Source organism: Gorilla gorilla, chromosome 3 (genome assembly GCF_029281585.2).
Source record: "Gorilla gorilla gorilla isolate KB3781 chromosome 3, NHGRI_mGorGor1-v2.1_pri, whole genome shotgun sequence".
Taxonomy (NCBI): domain Eukaryota; kingdom Metazoa; phylum Chordata; class Mammalia; order Primates; family Hominidae; genus Gorilla; species Gorilla gorilla.
The window spans coordinates 8,775,375-8,789,095 of record NC_073227.2 but is presented as its reverse complement, the minus strand read 5'-3'; the positions used below and the strand labels follow the sequence as shown (position 1 = coordinate 8,789,095).

Below are 13,721 nucleotides of genomic sequence, written 5' to 3'. Positions count from 1 at the left end.
GAACTACCCCTGTTTTTGCCCACAAACCACTTCCTTTTTTCCTCCTCCCCAAACCTAATCATGGTCTTAAGAGCTAATGCTGTAGTTTTTCTTTTTATACAAGTGTTTTATCAGAGAATATTTTAACTTATACACAATAACCAAAATAGTATAATATGGGGGAAAAAAAGAGAGTTCAGACTGTTACTGTGTCTGTGTAGAAAGAAGTAGACATAAGAGACTCCGTTTTGTTCTGTACTAAGAAAAATTCTTCTGCCTTGAGATGCTGTTAATCTGTAACCCTACCCCCAACCCTGTGCTTGCAGAAACATGTGCTGTGTCAACTCAAGGTTTAATGGATTGAGGGCTATGCAGGATGTGCTTTGTTAAACAAATGCTTGAAGGCAGCATGCTTGTTAAAAGTCATCACCACTCCCTAATCTCAAGTACCCAGGGACACAAAACACTGTGGAAGGCTGCAGGGACCTCTGCCTAGGAAAGCTAGGTATCGTCCAAGGTTTCTCCCCATGTGATAGCCTGAGATATGGCCTCATGGGAAGGGAAAGACCTGACCATCCACCAGCCCAACACCCATAAAGGATCTGTGCTGAGGAGGATTAGTAAAAGAGGAAGGCCTCTTTGCAGTTGAGATAAGAAGAAGGCATCTATCTCCTGCTTGTCCCTGGGCAATGGAATGTTTCAGTGTAAAACCCAATTGTATATTCCATACACTGAGATAGGAGAAAACCGCCTTAGGGCTGGAGGTGAGACATGCTGGTGGCAATACTGCTCTTTAATGCACAGAGATGTTTACGTATGTGCACATCAAAGCACAGCACCTTTTTCTTAACCTTGTTTATGATACGGAGACATTTGTTCACATGTTTTCCTGCTGACCCTCTCCCAACTATTACCCTATTGTCCTGCCACATCCCCCTCTCCAAGATGGTAGAGATAATGATCAATAAATACTGAGGGAACTCAGACTTGTGCCGGCATGGGTCCTCCGTATGCTGAGCGCCAGTCCCCTGAGCCCACTTTTCTTTCTCTATACTTTGTCTCTGTGTGTCTTTCTTTTCTCAGTCTCTCATCCCACCTGACCAGAAACACCCACAGGTGTGGAGGGGCAGGCCACCCCTTCAGTATAAGATGATGCTCAGCCTCAACATCTACTAATTATGCCCTATTTCTGTTTAATTTCTACTTCAACTCATTCCCTATCCCCTCTTTATTATTGTTTTGTTATTTTTGTAAGATAAGATGTATATGCATTGAAACATAGTCTTTACTGTACATTTTTGACAATCACTATATCTATATATTCTTTTCCCTTTCATTTATAGAATTACTGCCAGTTAAAATTATCAGTGTGCATGTGAATCACCTGAAAATATTATTTGAAATCCAAATTTTGATACAATATATCTGGGTTTTGCCTGAAAAACCCAGTTTCCTGTCTAGACCCAGGGTTGTGGGTTGAAGCAGGGCCTGAAGAGTGTGCTAGCAACATCACCTTGCCCTTGCCTGGCCCCACCCTCACCCACCTGTGACTCACCTCTGGGGCCAGAGGCAGGGAGGGGAGGGTCATTTTGGCAAACGAGGGGTCTGTGCCATGCAAAGATTCTTGCCCCTTTAGAAGTGAGTGAGGGTGAAAGCATCATGGCCTCCAGCATCTACATGCACATCTCCCCTGAGCCCACATGGCCACCAAGAGGACTGCTGATGGCCTCTGGTCCCCCAGTAAATTGCCCCACCTCCAGATGGACCAGAGCAAAGTCAAGGGAAATTCTCTCTGGTCCTTGTTTCTGCTTAGCCACTTCTGAGCTCTGTAGCCTTGCACAGGCCTTTGCCCCTCTCTGAGCCTAAGTTTTCCACCATATGATGGGGATATTTACACAAACCACACACACAATGAAGGTGAAAAGAGAGAACAGGCAAAATGACCTCATCTGCCAGGGAGTCAGTGCTCAGATAACTCTCATGCTCTGGGGTGGAATATTTCTTCAGAGACAAAGAGCTTGAGGATCCAGGACCTGGGCCTGCCACTGACCTGCTCTGTGACTCTGAGACAGTGGCTTCCCTTGTCTGAGCTCAAATCCCCACTGGACAGGCTGCTCTAACCTTCTGTGTCCCTGGGCTGGTAAGGGAGTTAGTCCTCCCCACCTTGTAGGGGAGCCCTTGACCATGGTTGAATGCAATCTGGCCCCACTGTCCTGCCTCACTGGAGCAGTGGGAAAAGGTGAACACAAAACCCAGACCCCACTGATCTGGGAACAGGCTCTTCTTGAATTTGTCAGGCACCTTCAGGAATTTGTCACCAGTTAACCAGCCTGTGACTCTGTCCACAAGCTGCCCCTTCTGCATGGATGCTGCTGTCCACTGCCACTCTAAGACACCTCTGATGCCTTCCCATGGAAGTATTCTTACACACATGCACACTCACACTCACACACACACTCACACACACAAAGTCACTCACACAGTCTCACACACACACAGTCTCTCAGTCTCACAGACACACACACAGACACACATGCTGTCACACACACAGCCACACACACACAGTCTCCCACACCACCCACACAGTCACACACACGCACTCATGCAGTCACTCACAGTCCCTCACACATGAACACACACACACTCATACCCACACATAGTCACACACACACAGTCATACACAGTCACTGACACAGAGTCAAAAACACACACAGTCACACACACAGTTCATACATACAGTTACACAGTCACACACAGGATCACACACATACATCATCACACACAGTCACACACAATCTCACACAGTCACCCACACACACACATAGTCACACAGTCACACACAGTCATACACTCACACACACAGAGTCACACACACAGTCACACACACACACATGCACGGCCCATACTTCCTCCAGGCTCACAAATAGCCCCTCCACAAACCCTCCCTTCACGGCCACAGCCTGCATGCCAACATCAGTCCGTCCTCACAGAGCTGAGTTGGGTGTGCAGCCCTCCCTGATGTGGGAAAAGCAGGTTTAGGGGAGCCAGTCACACATCCCCAGTGCCCTGCAGGCCTCACACCAGCTGGGGCAGTGACCCTGGATGGGGAGCGCTTTGGTGCAGGTCACCATTGCTGAGGACGCCCTCCTTGCCAGGAAGTGGGGTCCTGGGGGTCCTGGGAGTCTGGGGGTCTGGGTCTCTGACTGCTGTAAACAATAGGTTGGTGGTGTCCATGCAGCAGGCAGCAAATACTCAGGAAGTGAGCGTCCTGTCTTTGGCCTCAGCTTTGTGTCTGTAGAATGGGGGTGAGAGGACTCAGGACTCGGAGCACTGTCGGGTGGGGCGAGGTAGGATGAGAGTGTGTCTCCCTCCCCAAGCCCACCCAGAGCTGTGCGGGGTGGGACGGCCCCAGGACCCTTGGTTCCGAGCAGCTCCTGGTGGCCCGCCACCCCCACCCTGGCTGCGCTGCACAGCCCTAGTCCTCATTGGCCCCACCGCACAGTCGCTTTGAGGTTGGCCGGGGTCTGCCCTGCGATGGCGATGCTGCAACTGGGGTGTTGCCAGGGCCACCAGGGGTATTGGCAGGACCTGGCAGCGGTGGCGAGGACTTGGATTCCAGAAAGGTGGGAGGGGCATGCCCCTAGCCCAAGCCCCACCTGGACTGGCTGCTGTCAGCCAAGCCAGGGCCGGGGCGGACACCGTGGGCAACGAGGGCAAAGCTGGGACCACACCCCTGGGCAACCCCGAGGCGTGGAGCCCCGCGGGGTGGAGCTGGGTCTGGCCACACAGGCAGCTGGCATCGCGGGTGGGCCAGAGCCCAGGACGCGCCCAGGAGTCCAACCTCATGGCACTGCACAAGCTAGGGAATGGGGCTTGGGACAGCACCAAGGCCACCTCAACACCAACACTCCCGGGAGACCCCATGGGCCGCCTGTGGAGAGGCTGGATAAGTGCATTAAGTGATCAGAAAAGTCACTGGCTGGCTCTGTTCATGAGCAGAATGCTTTCAGAAAAGTTTATGCTCACACAGTGCTTGGACAGCATTTGCGTAGTTTGGCACTTACTTGTCTGCTTGGGCAGATGCTCATATGCTTACACGGAATGGATATTGTGATGGTGGAAGGTCAGTTGATGCTACAAATACAAATTACAGAATCATGAGTTACTTTTAACAAGCAGAGGTGAAGGTTCTCCTTCGGCAAGTTGGCTGGTGCTTGAGGTATATTCATTCAATGTCTTTGATTCACATGGACATGAAACCAGTAATATTTCCATGTCTCAAACCTCAATCCCCAATGCAGCCTCTGAAGAAGGGGATGAAGATGAATGGGGGTATTGGTCCATTTTCAGGCTCCTGATAAAGACATACCTGAGACTGGGTAATGTATAAAGAAAAAGAGGTTTAATGGACTCACAGTTCCACATGGCTGGGGAGGCCTCACAAACATGGCAGAAAACAAAAGGCACATCTTACACGGCAGCAGAAAAGAGAGAATGAGGGAACCCAGTGAAAGAGGTTTCCCCTTATAAAACCATCAGATCTCTCAGGAGGACTTATTCACTAACAGAAAAGTATTGGGGAAACTGCCGCCATGATTCACTTAACTGCCCCCAGGTCCCTCTCACAACACATGAGAATTATGGGAACTACAGTTCAAGATGAGATTTGGGTGGGGAAACAGCCAAATCATATCATTCCACCTCTGGCCCCTCCCAAATCTTATGTCCTCACATTTCAAAACCCCACATGCCTTCCCAACAGTCCCCTAAAGTCTTAACTTATTTCAGCATTAACTCAAAAGACCACAGTCCAGGCTGGGTGTGGTGGCTCATGCCTGTAATCCCAGCACCTTGGGAGGTGAAGGCAGGCAGATCACTTGAGGTTGGGAGTTTGAGACCAGCGTGACCAACATGGAAAACCCCATCTCTACTAAAAATACAAAATTAGCCAGGCACGGTGGCACATGCCTGTAATCCCAGCTACTCAGGAGGCTGAGGTAGAAGACTCGTTTGAACCCAGGAGGCAGAGGTTGTGGTGAGCCGAGATCATGCCATTGCACTCCAGCCTGGGCAACAAGAGTGAAACTCAGTCTCAAAAAAACAAAAAACAAAAACAAAAACAAAGCAAAAAACACACAGTCTAAAGTCTCATCTGAGACAAGGCAAGTCCCTTCTGCATAAGAGCCTGTGAAATCAAAAGCAAGTTAGTTACTTCCTAGACACAGTGGGGGTACAGGCATTGGGTAAATACAGCTGGTCCAAATGGGAGAAACTGGCTCCAAAATAGGGGCTACAGGCCCCATGCAAGTCCAAAATCCAGTGGGTCAAATCTTAAAGCTCCAAAATAGTCTTCTTTGACTCCATGTCTTACATCCAGGTCATGCTGATGCAAGAGGTGGGTTCCTATGGTCTTGGGCAGCTCCACCCCTGTGGCTTTGCAGGGTACAGCCTCCCTCCTGGCTATGTTCTCATGCTGGCATTGAGTGTCTGTGGCTTTTCCAGGTGCATGGTGCAAGCTGTTGGTGGATCTACCATTCTGGGGTCTGGAGGATGATAGCCCTCTTCTCACAGCTCCACTAGGTGGTGCCCCAGTAGGGATTCTGTGTATGGGCTCTGACCCTACATTTCCCTTCCACACTGCCCTAGCAGAGTTTCTCCATGAGGGCCCCGCCCCTGCAGCAAACTTCTCCCTGGACATCTAGGCGTTTCCATACATCATCTGAAATCTAGATGGAGGTTCCCAAACCTCAATTCTTGACTTCTGTGCAGCTGCAGGCTCAACACCTTGTGGAAGCTGCCAAGGCTTGGAGCTTGCACCCTCTGAAGCCACAACCCAAGCTGTACCTTGGCCCCTTTTAGCCACAGCCGTAGTGGCTGGGACACAAGGCACCAATTCCTTAGGATGCACAAAGCAGGAGGGCTCTGGGCCTGGCCCACTAAACCATTTTGTCCTCCTAGGCCTTCTGGCCTGTGATGGGAGGGGCTGCCATGAAGACCTCTGACATGTTCTGGAGACATTTTCCCCATTGTATTGGTGATTAACATTTGGCTACTCTACTTTTATAAATTTCTGCAGCTGGTTTGAATTTCTCCTCAGAAAATGGGTTTTTCTTTTCTATCACATTGTCAGGCTGCAAATTTTTTGAACTTTTATGTTCTCTTGTCTTTTTTTTTTTAACTAAATGCTTTTAACAGCACCCAAGTCACCTTTTGAATGCTTGGTGCTTAGAAATTTCTTCCAGAAGATACCCTAAATCATCTCCCTCAAGTTCAAAGTTTCACAAATCTCCAGGACAGGGCCAAAAACTCACCAATCTCTTTGCTAAAACATAACAAGAGTCACCTTTACTCCAGTTCTCAACAAGTTCCTCATCTCTGTCCGAGACCACCTCAGTCTGGATTTCATTGTTCATATCATCATCAGCATTTTGCTCAAGGCCATTCAACTAGTCTCTAGGAAGTTTCAAACTTTCCCACATCTTCCTGTCTTCTTCCGAGCCCTCCAAACTGTTCCAACCTCTGCCTGTTACCCAGTTCCAAAGTTGCTTCCACATTTTTGGGTATCTTTACAGGAGCACTTGACTCTACTTGTACCAATTTAGTGTATTAGTCCATTTTTACACTTCTGGTAAAGAGATACCCAAGACAGGGTAATGTATAAAGAAAAAGATGTTTAATGGACCCACATTCCACATTGCTGGGGAGGCCTCTCAATCATGTCAGAAGGCAAAAGGCACATCTTACACGGCAGCAGATATGAGAGAATGAGAGAACCAAGTGAAACAGGTTTCCCTGTAAAAAACCATCAGAACTATTGAGACTTATTCACTGCCAGGAGAACAATATTGGGGAAACTGCCCCCATGATTCAATTATCTCCCACCAGGTACCTCTTACAACATATGGGAATTATGGGAGCTATAATTCAAGATGAGGTTTGGGTGGAGACACAGCCAAAGCATGTCACTAGGCATCCAACAAAGTTATACTTAAAATAGGTAATCCTGGGCATGTAACAAGGATCTCTAGTCCACAGATTGAACAGGATGATAGTCCTTTTTTTGGAAATGAAGTTTTACAGGAGAACTATATCTTCTACTAAAAGCAGGTATTTTGTACTTGCCCTCACAGTGGTATGTGCTGCTGGTGCTGAATCTCTTCCCAGGAATGGAGACCAGTGGCATGGAATCAGGTAGAATAGATTACCTCAGATACCACACAGGATTTTCCAAGAGTTTACAGAGTTGCCCAAATTTACGATTCATCCAGATCCAGAAAGAAACCTTCAGCAATTGCCCTGATAAAGCATTCAATGTTGCTGCCTGCTTCTAGAGAGAGGAGAACAGTTATGTATAGAACTGAATGTTGAGAAGTCCGAAAATACACTTTTACCTAAATAAATCATGAAAGCACAGAGAGCGAAGGCTGCCGCTGAGGAAGGAGCACTCTTCACTGATCAGAGGCCAGTAGGTCCACCACCCAGAGGAACACAACATCTTGACTTATTAGAAAGAAAATTAAGTGCTCTATCAGCCTTCCAGTATACTAAGCTACTCATTTCCTACCTAACCAACCCACCAAAATAACACTGTGACAAAAGCAAGCTAGGTTGAAATCACTGCTAGAATTCAATTTGCAATTACTCTCTCTATTGATGTCAGTAGTTTTACTGATTAGGACTTTTATTTGTGAATTACAATTGAAAGCTATATTTTGACCATAGCTTTTTCAGGCTTTTGTGTACTCATCAATCTGTCTTCTGTAAAATGTCAGTCACTAGTGGAGCTTACAGCAGCCTTTCCAAAATTAACTGCTGTGGTGGTGTGTTGCTCTCAGTGTGCTGCTGCACTTTAATTAAGATATCTTTTCCTGTAGTGACCTGGGGAAAGGATTCAAGTGCTTGATGACAAACATATTCTCCTCTTGACAAGGCAAATATTAAAACCACTCATTACTACTCAGCCTTTAATGTATCTGCGTGACAAATTTATATTTCTTCTTTTTTAACGTTAATTATACTTGTATATCCAATTAAGAGCACTTTTTAGGCATTGCATGAGACATGGGATGATAGTTCTGTGGAAGTATTGCCTTGTGAATTTGCTATTTAGTTTTGTCTTTGCTGTAAACTTGCAGCATTAAATAATCACTGTTGTTAATAGCCTTTCCTTTTGAAAAAATTATGGGAAATGTATAGCTGCTCTTGATGAAAACAACTATTTGCCTTTTATCCTTTGAACTTTAAACCTGGTGCATTAAAAAAAAATGCACCTTCCCCTCACCTTTGGAATTTTTTATTAATGCCAAATAATATTTACTGAGTTTGGTAATTTTTTCTGGTATTGTACTAGTCTGACTCTAAAAAAAAACAAAAACAAAACAAAACAAAAAACCAGCCAGGCACGGTGACTCATGCCTGTAATGCCAGCACTTTGGGAGGCTGAGGTGGGTGGATCATGAGGTCAGGAGTTCAACACCAGCCTGGCCAACATGGTGAAACCCTGTCTCTACTAAAAATACAAAAATTAGCTGGACATGGTGGCACGTGCCTGTAATCCCAGCTACTTGGGAGGCTGAGGCACAAAAATTGCCTGAATCAGGACTTAGGAGGCAGAGGTTGCAGTGAGCCAAGATCACACCACTGTACTCCAGCCTGGGCTACAGTGCGTGACTCTGTCTCAAAAACAAACAAGCAAAAAAACAAACAAAAAAGCCTCCTCCTTCCTCCCCAGTTTTGTATCCGATTGTACTGTTAGTCTGATGTTCAATATTTTGCCAGGTTTGTCTGCAGTGTTTGTGTATATAAACTGATCTTGGTAATCCTCTACACAGCTGTTTGAAATGCCAGAATTATTTCTGACATTCTAAGTTTTTCACAAAATACGTTGTATCTGTGATTAGCCATTTGACTAGTCATACTGGCAAACAGATTTTGCAAAAATAAATATAATTTTTCCATTGTTTTCTCACTAATTTTGATCTAAAATATGTTTGCTCTTGTCTTTGACTTGTGTTTTATTAATATTGACTGGCATGTTAAAGATCACTCTGAGTTTAATTGTCTAGAAAAAGAAAAAACAAAACAGGTCTGTAGGTAGGACTACCAGGCAGAAGGCTTGGTGTGAGCACAGGTGTGGCGTTAGGGGAACAAGCACCACCGTGGGGTGGGCAAAAGGCAGGAGATGATGACCAAGAAGAGAAAAATCCCCAAACCCAGCAAGTCACTGAGCCAAATGAAAGCCTTTTATCCTGCGTCAGCCATTTAACCCCATCAACACTCCAAGTGAACATTCTGTTTTAGAGATACTGATAGTTCTTATATTCCTGTAATCCTGTAAAGGAATCTTATCTCTCTCATCAGCCTGTCCCCAGGACTAAAATCCTAAATTAGAATACCATTCTTAGGAAGGCATCTCTCTGGATTAGGATGCAAGGAAATTGAGTCAGTTGCTATCAGTCATTCACACGCTGCACAGACATTAATTTACCAGAGTCATGGTGGGGAATGGGAGAAGCTCATTAAAAGCAGGCCTGGATGGTGCACAGAATGTGAAGGGTACAGGGGAACAAAGAAAGGCTAGGCTCAAAGACAGCTCCAAACGTAGGAGGCACAGTTATTACGCCCCTTTTACAGAGGAGGAAAATGAAGCACAGTAGGTAACTTGATCAACCATTCTGCCCCAGAGTAGAGGAGCCAGGATCTAAACCCAGCCAGCTTGCCTTGCCATCAGAGCTCACACACATAATTTTGTTCTGCAGTTAAGCAGGACTGCACTGTGGCTAAGTACACAGACTCTGGGTTCACATCCCAGCTGCTCTGCTATTTCCAGCTGTGTGACCATGGGGAAGTTACTTGCCTGTGCTCAATGTCCTCTGTAAAGTGAAGATAGCAGTACCTGCCTCATGGAGTCCCTTAAGTGAGTTAATAGTGTAACATGTTATGGTGGCATGCACACAGTCACCATCAGTTAATATAGACTATTATGCCTGAACCCCAGATGGGCACATGTCCTTGAAAAGTCTAAAATTCAGGACTCTGAAATCCAGCCTGTGAGATCCCGGAATCCTCTAGCAGCATTCTAACATCTTTTCCCTGCAGACTTGTATGCTGCTTCCCAGGGCTGAAAGGTGTATATGTATTAATACAGTGTAATAATATGGCCACCGGTCCACCTAGTTCATCCCTATAGTAGGCAAATAAGGTGATGTCAAATCCTTGGCTGGGGCCCAGTCCTGGTAACTTTCCCTTCCCTCTTTCCTGCATACTCTCTCATTCAGATTCATACGTGCCCTGCAGGACTGCTTAGCCTGCAGGGAAGGCAGGATGGTGAGGAATGAAGTTGAGTGGGTGGGTGGGTGCAATTTTTCACTGAAGTGTGCTCCCTCTTGCCACCTGAACTTGTGGGCCCAGGCACTGGGTCTGGACCTGAGGGGGTCTTGTTCTCCTTTTAACTTTAAGCCTCAATTGGCAGCAATCACAGGGCTTCATGCCTCCCTGTGAGCCTGTCTGGGTGTTTATGCTGGATGACGTGGACCCCTTCTGCCAGGATTGCATAGTCTATGACCTGGCCAGGCAGCCATGGCAGATGAGAAGAGCTTCAACATCAACTTTATTGTGCTGCTGGGTGTTTTCTGCTGGCTCTTAGCACATTTCTCATGAGCCATGATCAGCCTCAGGTCTATGGCACCTTCTGCAGCTATGTCATGGTGCCTGGGGACATCATCTGAAGCATGTGCCACTGCTACCCCAAGGCAGGTGTTGGTGAGGCTGTGTGGGGATAGGAGGGTTGGAGACCATGCCTCTATCTCATAAATCAACTCTTTATCCTTCAGTCATCTCCTCATTCTCATTTTGACTCCATTTACTTCTTTCTGCTCTCCTGAGCATTCACCCATCCATCCATGTTTCTATGCATACTTTCATCCACCCATTCATTCATCTAGTCATCCATCACTTAGCGGGAGGGTTGATCAGAAGCCCCCAGGATCTGGAGCCATGAATGAAACACCATGGAGGAGACACAATGAAACACAACATATTACTCATGTGCTTAAACTAAAAGTCAGTGAGTGCTTTCCACCTGCCAGGTACTCCTGCATTTAGAGTGCAGTTCTGCCCTTATGCTGAGATTTTTGGTGCCTTCCATAGTTCCATTTTATAGCAGAAAAAGGTGAGGCTGAGAAAGTGAGGCTCTGTAGCTGAGTAGCAGCACTTGGATTGGAGCTCAGATGTGCAAATGTAGGCTTCATTCTCTTCCTTGAGTTTTCCACCCCAGGGCCCCAGAGTGGCTTAGCTTTCTGGAGTGGGTCAAGTCTAATCTTGGTGGAATGCATTGAGCAATTCTCTATCTTTTGGAGTCTTAATGTATTCTTAGCCCTACATGTGATTTAGTGACAGGAAAAGCACTGGTTTGAGAGTCCTGTGTTCTAGTTCCAGTTCTGACCCAAGCTTTGTGTGTTATCTTTATCTTTCTTAGCCCCATCTTTTTTTATATGAAAAATGGGACTCAAGCCTCTATTTTGCACCACCTCACAGTGTATAAAGATCAAAGAAGCAATGGAATATAGGAATGTTTTGTAAACTCTAGAGTGTTGTACGTGTGTGAAAGGCTCCCAGGTGCTGATACCTCTGAGAAAAGGACATGTCAACTCCCAAATCAAGTCTCTCACTCTTTCATTTTTATTTTTAACTTTAAACACAAAAATGTTTCTTTTTTCTTGAAGTACATGCTTAAAAAGCTCCTACTGTTATGGGCAGGTCTTTGTTCTTAGAGCTCCCAAGATGTGGTGGGCCACTCCCAAGATGGGGATGGGCTGCCCCCATCTTGGGAGCTCTAAGAACAAAGACCCGCCCATAACATTTAGTGGCCTCATATGGGGATTCTCCAAAGCAGTGAGTAATATCAGACCACTTTCACTTGCTATTCTGTCCTATCCTTCCTTAGAATTGGAGGGAAATACTGGGCACCTGTCAGCCGGTTAAAAATGATTAGCGTGGCTGCCAGACTAAAGACTCAGGTGTCAGCCTTCCTGGGAAGGGCTTTCTAACAACCCCCAACCCTTCTGGGTTGGGAGTGTTGGTCTGCCTGGAACCAGCTTCCACTTTCACAATTTCCCTGGGGAAGCTGAGGGCTGACTAGTGGCAGAAAGCCGTCATCCCAAACTCTCAGCATTAGCTGGTTGAGATCATGGTGCAGCCAGAAGTCTCTTCTCAACAGTTGCCTATGCATGCACCCCTACCTTTCCTTCTGACCCATACCTCCTGGGTCCTGACCATGACTTTCTTGAAAGTGTAGCCTCAAAATTCTCCTTACCTCTGTATCTATTTCCTCTGATCCCTGCCTCCTAGATACTAATGGTTCAGACTTTCATTTCCTCTAGCAAGTTGTATCTCCAAAGGTATCTAAGGAAGCTCTACACTGTGTCTTTAGGCCCCTAGGCTATGAACCCAGAGAGTCTTGTCTCTGGTGTCCCTCCCAATTTAGGCATACAGCTCTTGACATGGGCAGTTATGTGGGACCTGTTCCCCACCACCCTTGCCAGGGCCCCAAGTTTGTAAATGGCTAGGAAGATTGCCCTCCCATTGTGTAAGATGCTCTCCTTCCCCAATTTCTACCCAGCTTGGCCCTCTGCAATACAATCTCCAAGCCTTGGCTCCTTGGCCAGGGCGTTAGAACTGATAACCCAGTACTTTAACAACTGGAACTGGGTCTAAGGCAAATAATAGATCAGGTTGAAGGCGAATTGAGTAAGTTAGAGAGAGACAGAGAGGAAAGAGAGAGGGAGACAGAGGGAGAGAGGGAGAGAGAGAGGGGAGAGAGAGAGAGGAAAGAGAAGCAGAGAGAGAAAGGAAAGAGGCAGAGAGACAAAGAGGGAGTCAAAGAGAGAAAAAAAGAGAAAGATAGAAGTAGTAAAGAAAAAACAGTGTGCCCTATTCCTTTAAAAGCAAGGGTAAATTTAAAACCTATAATTGATAATTGAAGGTCTTCTCCATGACCCTATAACCCTCCAATACTACCTTGTTGTCAGCGTAAACAAGGGTGTAGCCTGAAAACACTGAGACCACTGACAGCCCGTAGACTTCCTATAAAAAATTCTTAACCCAGTAACCCGCGGATGGGCCAAATGCATTCAATCTGTAGCGGCAACTGCTTTGCTAACAGAAGATAGTAAAAAAATAACTTTTAGAGGAAACCTCATTGTGAGCACACCTCACCAGTTCAGAGCTATCCTAAGTCAAAAAAAAAAAAAGCAAAAACATAGCTCACTAACTCAAAAATCTTAAAGTATAGGGCTATTCTATTAGAAAAAGGTAATTTAACATTAATCACTGAAAATTCCCTTAACCCAGCAGATTTCCTAACAGGGAATTTAAATCTTAATTACCATACAAAGGTCCGACCAGACTAAGGAGGAACTCCCTTCAGGACAGGACAACAGATGGTTCCTCCCGGGTGATTGAGAAAAAAAACCACAATGGGTATGCAGTAATTGACAGGGAGTCTCTTGTGGAAGCAGAGTTAGGAGAATTGCTTTATAATTGGTCTGCCCAAACATGTGAGCTGTTTGCACTCAGCCAAGCCTTAAAGTACTTACAGAATCAAAAAACTATCTCAATCCTGACTCAAAAGTTTACCTACACCCTCTCTGAAATGAATTTGCATAAGAACTGTTGTTTATAGGGATGCATCTTGATGGGGTAGCTGGGTTGTTATGAAATACTCAGGAACCCAGCCCAGCTCT

At 46.0% G+C, this 13,721-nt stretch overlaps 1 pseudogene; it reads left to right on the top strand.

The window, feature by feature from the left end:
* Positions 1-4,080: 4,080 nt before the first annotated feature.
* On the top strand, positions 4,081-7,564 carry LOC101151521 (wee1-like protein kinase; annotated as a pseudogene).
* Positions 7,565-13,721: the final 6,157 nt, after the last annotated feature.